The sequence below is a fragment of the Pleurodeles waltl genome, chromosome 5 (assembly GCF_031143425.1).
Source record: "Pleurodeles waltl isolate 20211129_DDA chromosome 5, aPleWal1.hap1.20221129, whole genome shotgun sequence".
In the NCBI taxonomy this organism is placed as follows: Eukaryota; Metazoa; Chordata; class Amphibia; order Caudata; family Salamandridae; genus Pleurodeles; species Pleurodeles waltl.
Window position 1 is genome coordinate 1,865,066,410 of NC_090444.1, and position 10,545 is coordinate 1,865,076,954.

The 10,545-nt window shown below is 57.0% G+C and overlaps 1 protein-coding gene across 5 annotated transcripts in view; it reads right to left on the reverse strand.

The window, feature by feature from the left end:
- Positions 1-5,927, reverse strand: part of LOC138296898 (uncharacterized) — a 49,054-nt gene extending 43,127 nt beyond the window's left edge. For 2 of the 5 annotated variants that reach the window (XM_069236396.1, XM_069236400.1), the window contains exon 1: positions 5,779-5,927. The gene's annotated coding sequence lies outside the window, so the exon portion shown is untranslated. Of the gene's footprint in view, positions 1-3,346; positions 3,461-3,505; positions 3,528-3,667; positions 3,689-5,778 lie in introns of those variants that run through there. The other 3 variants (XM_069236399.1, XM_069236398.1, XM_069236397.1) reach the window with 3 other exon arrangements.
- Between the last annotated feature and the right edge of the window lie 4,618 nt (positions 5,928-10,545).

The window sequence follows — 10,545 nt, forward strand, 5'->3', positions numbered from 1 at the left end:
TATAGGCAATACTCTACTAGCAGGTGAGCAAACACACTATTACATACACATCAGTAATCAGGAATGGGCATAGAAAGCAATAGAAAACAGTGAAATAACAGAAAAATAAGAGAGACCCTAGGGGGAGACCAAACCATATATTAGTAAGTGGAATGCGAAAAGCAGGTCCACACCCAAGGAAGCGGAATCTGTAGAGGGGAGCTGGAGGAACTAGGAACCCCAAAAGCCAAGTACCAGAGTGCCCTCCCAGTGACCAGAAGAGGTAAGTGCCTGGTTTTTCCCAAACCTGCAGAGAAACTTTGTAAAAGGACTGTGCAAGACCGAAGCAAGACTGGAAGAAACAGAGATGGATCCTGACAGAAGAGGACCAGCAGATCAAGGGGACCAAGTCCAGTTTGAGTTGGAGCGTCCGGTTGGGGCAGGAGCCACTACCCACCCTCCTGGAGGTGCAGGACCAGGTCGACGGTGAAGACCAGGGGTCGGCTATGCAGCACAGGAGCAGGAGAAGAGTTCCAGAAGTGATGTAGTCGATGTCCCACATCAGAAGAAAAGTTGCAGTCCATCAGTGGTGTGGAAAAACCACCAAACCTTGGCAAAGGCAAGAGTTGCAAAAAAACCGGTTGCAGGGCTGCTGGGGGCCAGGGAGGTCAGAGGGGACAACCCAAGGAGGAGAGTCCCAGGCGACCCTCAGCAGTGAAGAGAGCCAGAAGTCGAGGATGCAGCCCCCATAGGCAGCAGGCACAGGAGTCGCAGCAGGCACAGGAGTCGCACTGAGGCCCACTTATCACACCTGGAAGGGAGTCCCACGTCGCTGGAGCAGCAGGCAGGAGACCACACACACAGAGAAGAGAGTGCTGAAGGGCGGGGTAACACGGAGCTTAAATATCCCTTGGAAGAAGAACCAACAAGCCTTAGTAGCTGCAAGGGTCGCGGAGCACAGGGGTACTGTCCTGCAAGGAAAGGCAAAGACTCACCACTTCCCAAGTTGGACAGCTGGTAAAGAGGACTGAGGGGACCAGTCCAGACCACCACCTGTGTTGCAGGATCCATGCAGAGTTGCAGGAGAGAGGATCCACGCGGCCGGCGATGGAGTTGGTGCCTGCGGATGCAAAGGAGTGACTCCTTCACTCCCAGGGAGATTCCTTCTTGCTTCTTGGCGCAGCTGACGTCGTGCCACCCTCAGAGGATGCACAGCCGGGGAAATGTTGCAGTTGCCGGAAGGAGCCGGAGAAACAATGTTGCAGAGCGAAGTCGTGCTGGAGCTCCAGATTGTAGGCTCCTGGGAAGTCCAGTTGAGGTTCCAGTGGCCGGAAGTCAAAGTAAATGTTGCAGAGGAGTCCTGCTGGAATCTTGCACGTTTAATCTGATAACCCACCCACGAGGGAGACCCTATATAGCCCTAAAAGGGGGATTGGTCACCTAGCAGGGGGACCACCTATTAGGAGGGGGGTGTCATGTCACCTGCCTGACCTAGCTTCTCAGATGCTCTCAGGAGCATCTGCCCATCTTAGATTCAAGATGGCAGAATCAAGAGGCCACCTGGAGGAGCTCTGGGCACCACCCCAGGGTGGTGATGGACAGGGGAGTGGTCACTCCCCTTTCTATTGTCCTTTTTCGTACCAGAGCAAGGACCAGGGGTCCCTTGACTGGTGCAAACAGGTCTGTGCAGGGTGGGCACCAACTCTCCCTTCAAAGCATACCAGTGGCTTGGGGAGCAAACCCTCAGAAGCCATCTAACGCCTATTTCCAAAGGGAGAGGGTGTTACCCGCCCTCTCCCAAAGGAAATCCTTTGTTCGGCTTCGTGGGCTTGAGCTGTTCAAGCAGCAGGAGGGTGGAAACCCATCTGTAGGATGGCACCAGAGTGGGCTGCCCGGGAAAACCCTGCAAACTGGTAGGAGCAAAGCTGGGGGTTCCCCTAAGGAGCCCCCAGAGTGCACGGAATCATACAACCAATACTGGCAACAGTATTGGGGTATGTTTCCGACATGTCTGATACCAAACCTGCCCAGGTTAGGAGTTACCACTGTACAGTTGGACATAGGTAGTGACATATGTCCAGCACACGTGTAAAATGGCGTTGCCTCACTTACCAAGTACAGGAAAACTGAGCTACAGTTCGTGGGGTCAGCTCTGCTCATTCACAGGAACCTGTACCCTGCCCTCTGGGCTAGGAGGGCCTGCCAGAGGGGTGACTTACAGTGCCCTGGTGCAGAGACCTGTGGTGAAAGCGTGCATGCCCCTTGTCACGCAGGCTGCATGGCAGGCCTGCAGACACAGTTTGCATGGGCTCCCATGGGTGCCACAATACATGCTGCAGCCCATGGGGACCCCTGGTGCCCCAACGCCTCGAGTCAGAGGGAGAGAGCACAGTCACCGGGGTCCTGGTTAGCAGGATCCCAGTGAACACAGTCAAAACACACTGACAGCAGGCAAAAAGTGGGGGTACCCATGCCAAAAACAGGGCACTTTCCTACAAGTGTGACTGCAGTTACTGCCCGGTGTCTGCAGGGCACCTAGGATCGGCTGGATACCAGCCCTGCCAGGTGTGCCAGGCCAGCTTTGATGTGCTGCTCCAGTCCAGGGGGTTTCCTTTTGAATTCTGGGATTTGTGGTCCTAATTTATAATGAACTAAACAAGATGACAAGTCCCAGAATTCATAGGAAACCTGGACTGGAGCAGCACATCAGGCCTGGAGTGGGAAACCTGGCAGGTGTGAATACCGTGCGGTAATGAACGGACTGACGGGGATTCACGTGGAGTAAGAAATAAGGGGCTGGTGGTACACCCCCAGCCTCGGTACCAGAGCCTAGTTCAGCCCTAGCAGGGACCCCCCAGGATTGTTCCGTCTCTTGGAACAGACACCAAACAAGATGCTCACAGCTCCTACCTGAGCAGACACCTCCAGTCTCCCTCCTCCTCCTCCTGGGGGGCACTTGGCGGGGGGGCTAGAGATTGGGGGGCCCCAGCGCCGCCCTCCCCCCTAGTATTGTCCCGTCTCTTGGGACAGACAACGCACAAAATGCTCACAGCTCCTACCTGAGCAGACACCTACAGTCTCTCTCCCGCCTCCTCCTGGGGGGGCCCTGGAGGGAGGGGAGCTAGAGATGGGTGCCCTTCCCCCCTAGGATTGTCCCGTCTTTTGGTACAGACAGAGCACAAGATGCCCACAGCTCCTACTGGTCAGACACCTCCAGGTTTGGTCTGGGGGGCTGCTGGGAGGCGCGCGCGGGGGAGGGGGGGGGTCTGAAGATGGTGGGGGAGGGCACAGCTCAGCCCTAGCAGGGATCCCCCCAGGATTATTCAGTGCATTTGTAGACACAGCACAAGATGCTCACAGCTCCCACCGGTCAGACACCTCCAGGCTCTCGCCTCCTCCTGCTGGATCTGGGGGGCTCCTGGCGGGGTCTGAAGATGGGAGGGCTCTGCTCGGTCCTAGCAGGGATCCCCCCAGGATTATACAGTCCCTTTGTACACACACAGCACAAGACGCTCACAGCTCCTACCGGTCAGACACCTCCAGGCTCTCGCCTCCTCCTGCTGGATCTGGGGGGCTCCTGGCGGGGTCTGAAGATGGGGGGGGGGCTCTGCTCGGTCCTAGCAGGGATCCCCCCAGGATTATACAGTCCCTTTGTACACACACAGCACAAGACGCTCACAGCTCCTACCGGTCAGACACCTCCAGGCTCTCGCCTCCTCCTGCTGGATCTGGGGGGCTCCTGGCGGGGTCTGAAGATGGGGGGGGGCTCTGCTCGGTCCTAGCAGGGATCCCCCCAGGATTATACAGTCCCTTTGTACACAAACAGCACAAGACGCTCACAGCTCCTACCGGTCAGACACCTCCAGGCTCTCGCCTCCTCCTGCTGGATCTGGGGGGCTCCTGGCGGGGTCTGAAGATGGGGGGGGGGCTCTGCTCGGTCCTAGCAGGGATCCCCCCAGGATTATACAGTCCCTTTGTACACACACAGCACAAGACGCTCACAGCTCCTACCGGTCAGACACCTCCAGGCTCTCGCCTCCTCCTGCTGGATCTGGGGGGCTCCTGGCGGGGTCTGAAGATGGGGGGGGGGGGGGCTCTGCTCGGTCCTAGCAGGGATCCCCCCAGGATTATACAGTCCCTTTGTACACACACAGCACAAGACGCTCACAGCTCCTACCGGTCAGACACCTCCAGGCTCTCGCCTCCTCCTGCTGGATCTGGGGGGCTCCTGGCGGGGTCTGAAGATGGGGGGGGGGGCTCTGCTCGGTCCTAGAAGGGATCCCCCCAGGATTATACAGTCCCTTTGTACACACACAGCACAAGACGCTCACAGCTCCTACCGGTCAGACACCTCCAGGCTCTCGCCTCCTCCTGCTGGATCTGGGGGGCTCCTGGCGGGGTCTGAAGATGGGGGGGGGGGCTCTGCTCGGTCCTAGCAGGGATCCCCCAGGATTATACAGTCCCTTTGTACACACACAGCACAAGACGCTCACAGCTCCTACCGGTCAGACACCTCCAGGCTCTCGCCTCCTCCTGCTGGATCTGGGGGGCTCCTGGCGGGGTCTGAAGATGGGGGGGGCTCTGCTCGGTCCTAGAAGGGATCCCCCCAGGATTATACAGTCCCTTTGTACACACACAGCACAAGACGCTCACAGCTCCTACCGGTCAGACACCTCCAGGCTCTCGCCTCCTCCTGCTGGATCTGGGGGGCTCCTGGCGGGGTCTGAAGATGGGGGGGGGGGGGGCTCTGCTCGGTCCTAGCAGGGATCCCCCCAGGATTATACAGTCCCTTTGTACACACACAGCACAAGACGCTCACAGCTCCTACCGGTCAGACACCTCCAGGCTCTCGCCTCCTCCTGCTGGATCTGGGGGGCTCCTGGCGGGGTCTGAAGATGGGGGGGGGGCTCTGCTCGGTCCTAGCAGGGATCCCCCCAGGATTATACAGTCCCTTTGTACACACACAGCACAAGACGCTCACAGCTCCTACCGGTCAGACACCTCCAGGCTCTCGCCTCCTCCTGCTGGATCTGGGGGGCTCCTGGCGGGGTCTGAAGATGGGGGGGGCTCTGCTCGGTCCTAGCAGGGATCCCCCCAGGATTATACAGTCCCTTTGTACACACACAGCACAAGACGCTCACAGCTCCTACCGGTCAGACACCTCCAGGCTCTCGCCTCCTCCTGCTGGATCTGGGGGGCTCCTGGCGGGGTCTGAAGATGGGGGGGGGGGGCTCTGCTCGGTCCTAGCAGGGATCCCCCAGGATTATACAGTCCCTTTGTACACAAACAGCACAAGACGCTCACAGCTCCTACCGGTCAGACACCTCCAGGCTCTCGCCTCCTCCTGCTGGATCTGGGGGGCTCCTGGCGGGGTCTGAAGATGGGGGGGGCTCTGCTCGGTCCTAGCAGGGATCCCCCCAGGATTATACAGTCCCTTTGTACACACACAGCACAAGACGCTCACAGCTCCTACCGGTCAGACACCTCCAGGCTCTCGCCTCCTCCTGCTGGATCTGGGGGGCTACTGGCGGGGTCTGAAGATGGGGGGGGGGGGCTCTGCTCGGTCCTAGCAGGGATCCCCCAGGATTATACAGTCCCTTTGTACACACACAGCACAAGACGCTCACAGCTCCTACCGGTCAGACACCTCCAGGCTCTCGCCTCCTCCTGCTGGATCTGGGGGGCTCCTGGCGGGGTCTGAAGATGGGGGGGGGGGGCTCTGCTCGGTCCTAGCAGGGATCCCCCAGGATTATACAGTCCCTTTGTACACACACAGCACAAGACGCTCACAGCTCCTACCGGTCAGACACCTCCGGGCTCCCGCCGGGTCTGGGGGGCTCCAGAGATGGGGGACCCGTCCTCCTCCGCCGCAGGCCGGACACAGAGGGAGGGGCCCGGAACTTGCCTCCTCCCGCCGCCCCCAGAAGCGGAAACTCTGCTCCTGCGGGATGGGGCCGAGCGGAGGTTCATCCTCGGGCGGGGAGCGCCCCCTGGCGGCGGCCGCGGGAAGCGCGCGCCCCAACTTAGCGCCAACTTGTGCGCGCCACGAGGCGCTACTCGCCGGGGTCGGCCTGGCAGAGCGGGCGGTGGGCAGTGCCCGGGGGCAGCTAGGGCTGTTGGAGGGCCTCTGCCCCCGCCCATAGTGCCCCTCTGCCCCCGCCCATAGTGCCCCTCTGCCCCTGCCCATAGTGCCCCTCTGCCCCCCTGCCCCCGCCCATAGTGCCCCTCTGCCCCCTGCCCATAGTGCCCCTCTGCCCCCTGCCCATAGTGCCCCTCTGCCCCCTGCCCATAGTGCCCCTCTGCCCCTGCCCATAGTGCCCCTCTGCCCCCCTGCCCCCGCCCATAGTGCCCCTCTGCCCCCGCCCATGGTGCCCCTCTGCCCCCTGCCCATAGTGCCCCTCTGCCCCCCTGCCCCCGCCCATAGTGCCCCTCTGCCCCCTGCCCATAGTGCCCCTCTGCCCCCTGCCCATAGTGCCCCTCTGCCCCCGCCCATAGTGCCCCTCTGCCCCCGCCCATAGTGCCCCTCTGCCCCTGCCCATAGTGCCCCTCTGCCCCCCTGCCCCCGGCCATAGTGCCCCTCTGCCCCCGCCCATGGTGCCCCTCTGCCCCCTGCCCATAGTGCCCCTCTGCCCCCCTGCCCCCGCCCATAGTGCCCCCCTGCCCCCGCCCATAGTGCCCCTCTGCCCCCTGCCCATAGTGCCCCTCTGCCCCCTGCCCATAGTGCCCCTCTGCCCCCGCCCATAGTGCCCCTCTGCCCCCGCCCATAGTGCCCCTCTGCCCCTGCCCATAGTGCCCCTCTGCCCCCTGCCCATAGTGCCCCCCTGGCCCCCCATACTGCCCACCAGGCCACTGCCTTATGGGGTCTCAGATAGTCTGGGGGGCGGCAGTGGCACTGGGAGGGCAACTGACGGGGCATCCTGACCTCGCCCCGACCCTAGCACACTGAGGCCACCGTGAGTGAGTGAGGGGAGTGTGAAGACTGACCCTAGCACACTGAGGTCACCATGAGTGAGGGGAGTGTGAAGACTGACCCTAGAAGCACTGAAGCCATGATGAGTGAGCAAGGGGAGTGTGAAGACTGACCCTAGAAGCACTGAGGCCACGATGAGTGAGTGAGGGGAGTATGAAGACTGACCCTAGAAGTAGTGTCCTTCCCTCCTCCACCGGCCCCTCACACTGAGGGGCCGGTGGAGGATGCCCCCTGTATTTTACCCAATTGTTCAGTGCAGGACTGACAGGTCTGTGCCAGCCTGCTGCTAAGAGACGAGTTTCTGACCCCATGTGGTGAGGGCATTTGTGCTCTCTGAGGACAGAAACAAAGCCTGCACTGGGTGGAGGTGCTTCACACCTTCCCACTGCAGGAACTGTAACACCTAGCAGTGAGCCTCAAAGGCTCAGGCTTCGTGTTACAACACCCCAGGACACTCCAGCTAGTGGAGATGCCCGCCCCCTGGACACAGCCCCCACTTTTGGCTGCAAGTCCAGGGGAGATAATGAGAAAAACAAGGAGGAGTCACCTACCAGTCAGGACAGCCCCTAAGGTGTCCTGAGCTGAGGTGACCCCTGCCTTTAGAAATCCTCCATCTTGATTTTGGAGGATTCCCCCAATAGGAATAGGGATGTGCCCCCCTCCCCTCAGGGAGGAGGCACAAAGAGGGTGTAGCCACCCTCAAGGACAGTAGCCATTGGCTACTGCCCTCCCAGACCTAAACACACCCCTAAATTAAGTATTTAGGGGCTCCCCAGAACCTAGGAAACTAGATTCCTGCAACCTGAAGACGAAGAAGGTCTGCTGACCTGAAGCCCTGCAGAGAAGACTGGTCACCAACTGCTTTGGCCCCAGCCCTACCAGCCTGTCTCCCCACTTCGAGAAAAACTGCAACAGCGACGAGTCCCCCAGGGTCCAGCGACCTCTGAAGCCTCAGAGGACTACCCTGCATCTAAAAGGAACTAGAAACTCCAGAGGACAGCGGCCCTGTTCAACCAACTTGCAACTTTGCAACAAAGAAGCAACTTTTAAAGACCACACGTTTCCCGCCGGAAGCGTGAGACTTTCCACTCTGCACCGACGCCCCCGGCTCGAACTGCGGAAAACCAACACTACAGGGAGGACTCCCCGGCGACTGCGAGCCCGTGAGTAGCCAGAGTTGATCCCCCTGACCCCCCCCAGCGACGCCTGCAGAGGGAATCCAGAGGCTCCCCCTGACCGCGACTGCCTGCTTCAAAGAACCCGACGCCTGGGAAACACACTGCACCCGCAGCCCCCAGGACCTGAAGGATCCGAACTCCAGTGCAGGAGCAGCCCCCAGGCGGCCCTCTTCCTAGCCCAAGTGGTGGCTACCCCGAGGAGCCCCCCCTTGCCTGCATCGCTGAAGAGACCCCCGGGCCTCCCCATTGATCTCTATTGCGAACCAGACGCCTGTTTGCACTCTGCACCCGGTCGCCCCTGTGCCGCTGGGGGTGTACTTTCTGTGCCTGCTTGTGTCCCCCCCGGTGCCCTACAAAACTCCCCTGGTCTGCCCTCCGAAGTCGCGGGTACTTACCTGCTGGCAGACTGGAACCGGGGCACCCCGAGTTCCATTGAAGCCTATGTGTTTTGGGCACCAATTTGACCTCTGAACCTGACCGGCCCTGAGCTGCTGCTGTGGTAACTTTGGGGTTGCCTTGAACCCCCAACGGTGGGCTACCTTGGACCCAACTTTGAACCCTGTAAGTGCTTTACTTACCTGTGAATCTAACAAATACTTATCTCCCCCAGGAACTGTTGATTTATGCAGTGTCCATTTTAAAAAAAGCTTATTGCCATTTTTACCAAAACTGTACATGCTATTGTGATGATTCAAAGTTCCTAAAATACCTGAGCGAAATACCTTTCATTTAAAGTATTGTTTGTAAATCTTGAACCTGTGGTTCTTAAAATAAACTAAGAAAATATATTTTTGTATATAAAAACCTATTGGCCTGGAATTGTCTTTGAGTGTGTGTTCCTCATTTATTGCCTGTGGGTATACAACAAATGCTTAACACTACCCTCTGATAAGCCTACTGCTCGACCACACTACCACAAAATAGAGCATTAGAATTATCTCTTTTTGCCACTATCTTACCTCTAAAGGGAACCCTTGGACTCTGTGCATGCTATTTCTTACTTTGAAATAGTACATACAGAGCCAACTTCCTACAGTCACTAAAATAAAGTACCTTTATGTTTAGTAACTCTGAGTATTGTGTTTTCTTATGATATTGTGCTATATGATATAATTGGTATAGTAGGAGCTTTGCATGTCTCCTAGTTCAGCCTAAGCTGCTTTGCCATAGCTACCTTCTATCAGCCTAAGCTGCTAGAAACACCTCTATTCTACTAATAAGGGATAACTGGACCTGGCACAGAGTGTAAGTACCACAAGGTACCCACTATAAGCCAGGCCAGCCTCCTACATTGGTGGTGCAGCGGTGGGATAAGTACTTGTAACTTCTTTACCATTTTGTCATTTGGTGCTTTTCATGCGAAAATATTATACCAAATAGTTCAGTATATGTACTCTTAACCAAAACAGTTTACTTTTCTGCTGTAAAACGTACTACTAAGTTTCTGAAAAGTTCTGAAAACTTTTAAAAGTTTTCTAAAAGTTTGAAAAAGTTTTTCTCTGTACTTTCAAAAGTTCTAAAACTTTTTCTCTCTCTGTCTTAAACCTTTTTCTATCATGTCTGCAGTAGAGGCTACTTCCAAAGTTGTTCAGGCAACTTATGAAAGTTTAAACTACAAGAGTTTGTGGGGTCTCTGCCTGGATAGAGGTTTAAGTATAGGTAAGAAGCCAACAAAAGAGTTTCTCTTTAACCTGCTCTTACAGTATGACCAGGACCAGTCTGGCCAATCTCAGGAGAGGGTAGAAAAAGGGGAGGCTTCCCAGGCAGACTCAGAGGAGTTCCCTGAAGATGCTGGGGAGGGTTCTTATAAAGTCCTGCCCCCTAGCAAGCCACCTAGTGACACTGGTAGTGTTAGAGGGTCACACATTAGTGGGGCATCTTTCACTCCTAGAGGCCAGGTTACTAGGGTCCAGCCAGTTAGGGACAGGTCTCTGCCAATTCCCAAATCTCCTCTGTGTCCAAACATTCCCAAGCCTCCCACCCTGAGGATAAATTAATGGAAAGGGAACTCAGAAAGCTGAGGTTGGAAGAGACCAGACTGAAGCTTAAACAGCAGCAGCTGGCCTTAGACAGGGAATCCCTAGATATAGAGAGGGAGAGACAGAGAATGGGGTTAGGTCCCCATGGTGGCAGCAGCAGTGTTTCAGATAGTAATCCTGTTAGAGAGCAAGATTCCAGGAATCTCCATAAGATAGTGCCCCCCTTACAAGGAGGGGGATGACATTAACAAGTGGTTTGCTGCACTTGAGAGGGCCTGTATGGTACAGTTGGTCCCTCAAAGGCAGTGGGCTGCTATCTTGTGGCTATCTTTCACTGGAAAGGGTAGGGATAGGCTCCTTACTGTCAGAGAAAGTGATGCCAATAATTACAAAGTTTTGAAGGATGCACTCTTGGGTGGATTTGGCTTAACCACTGAAC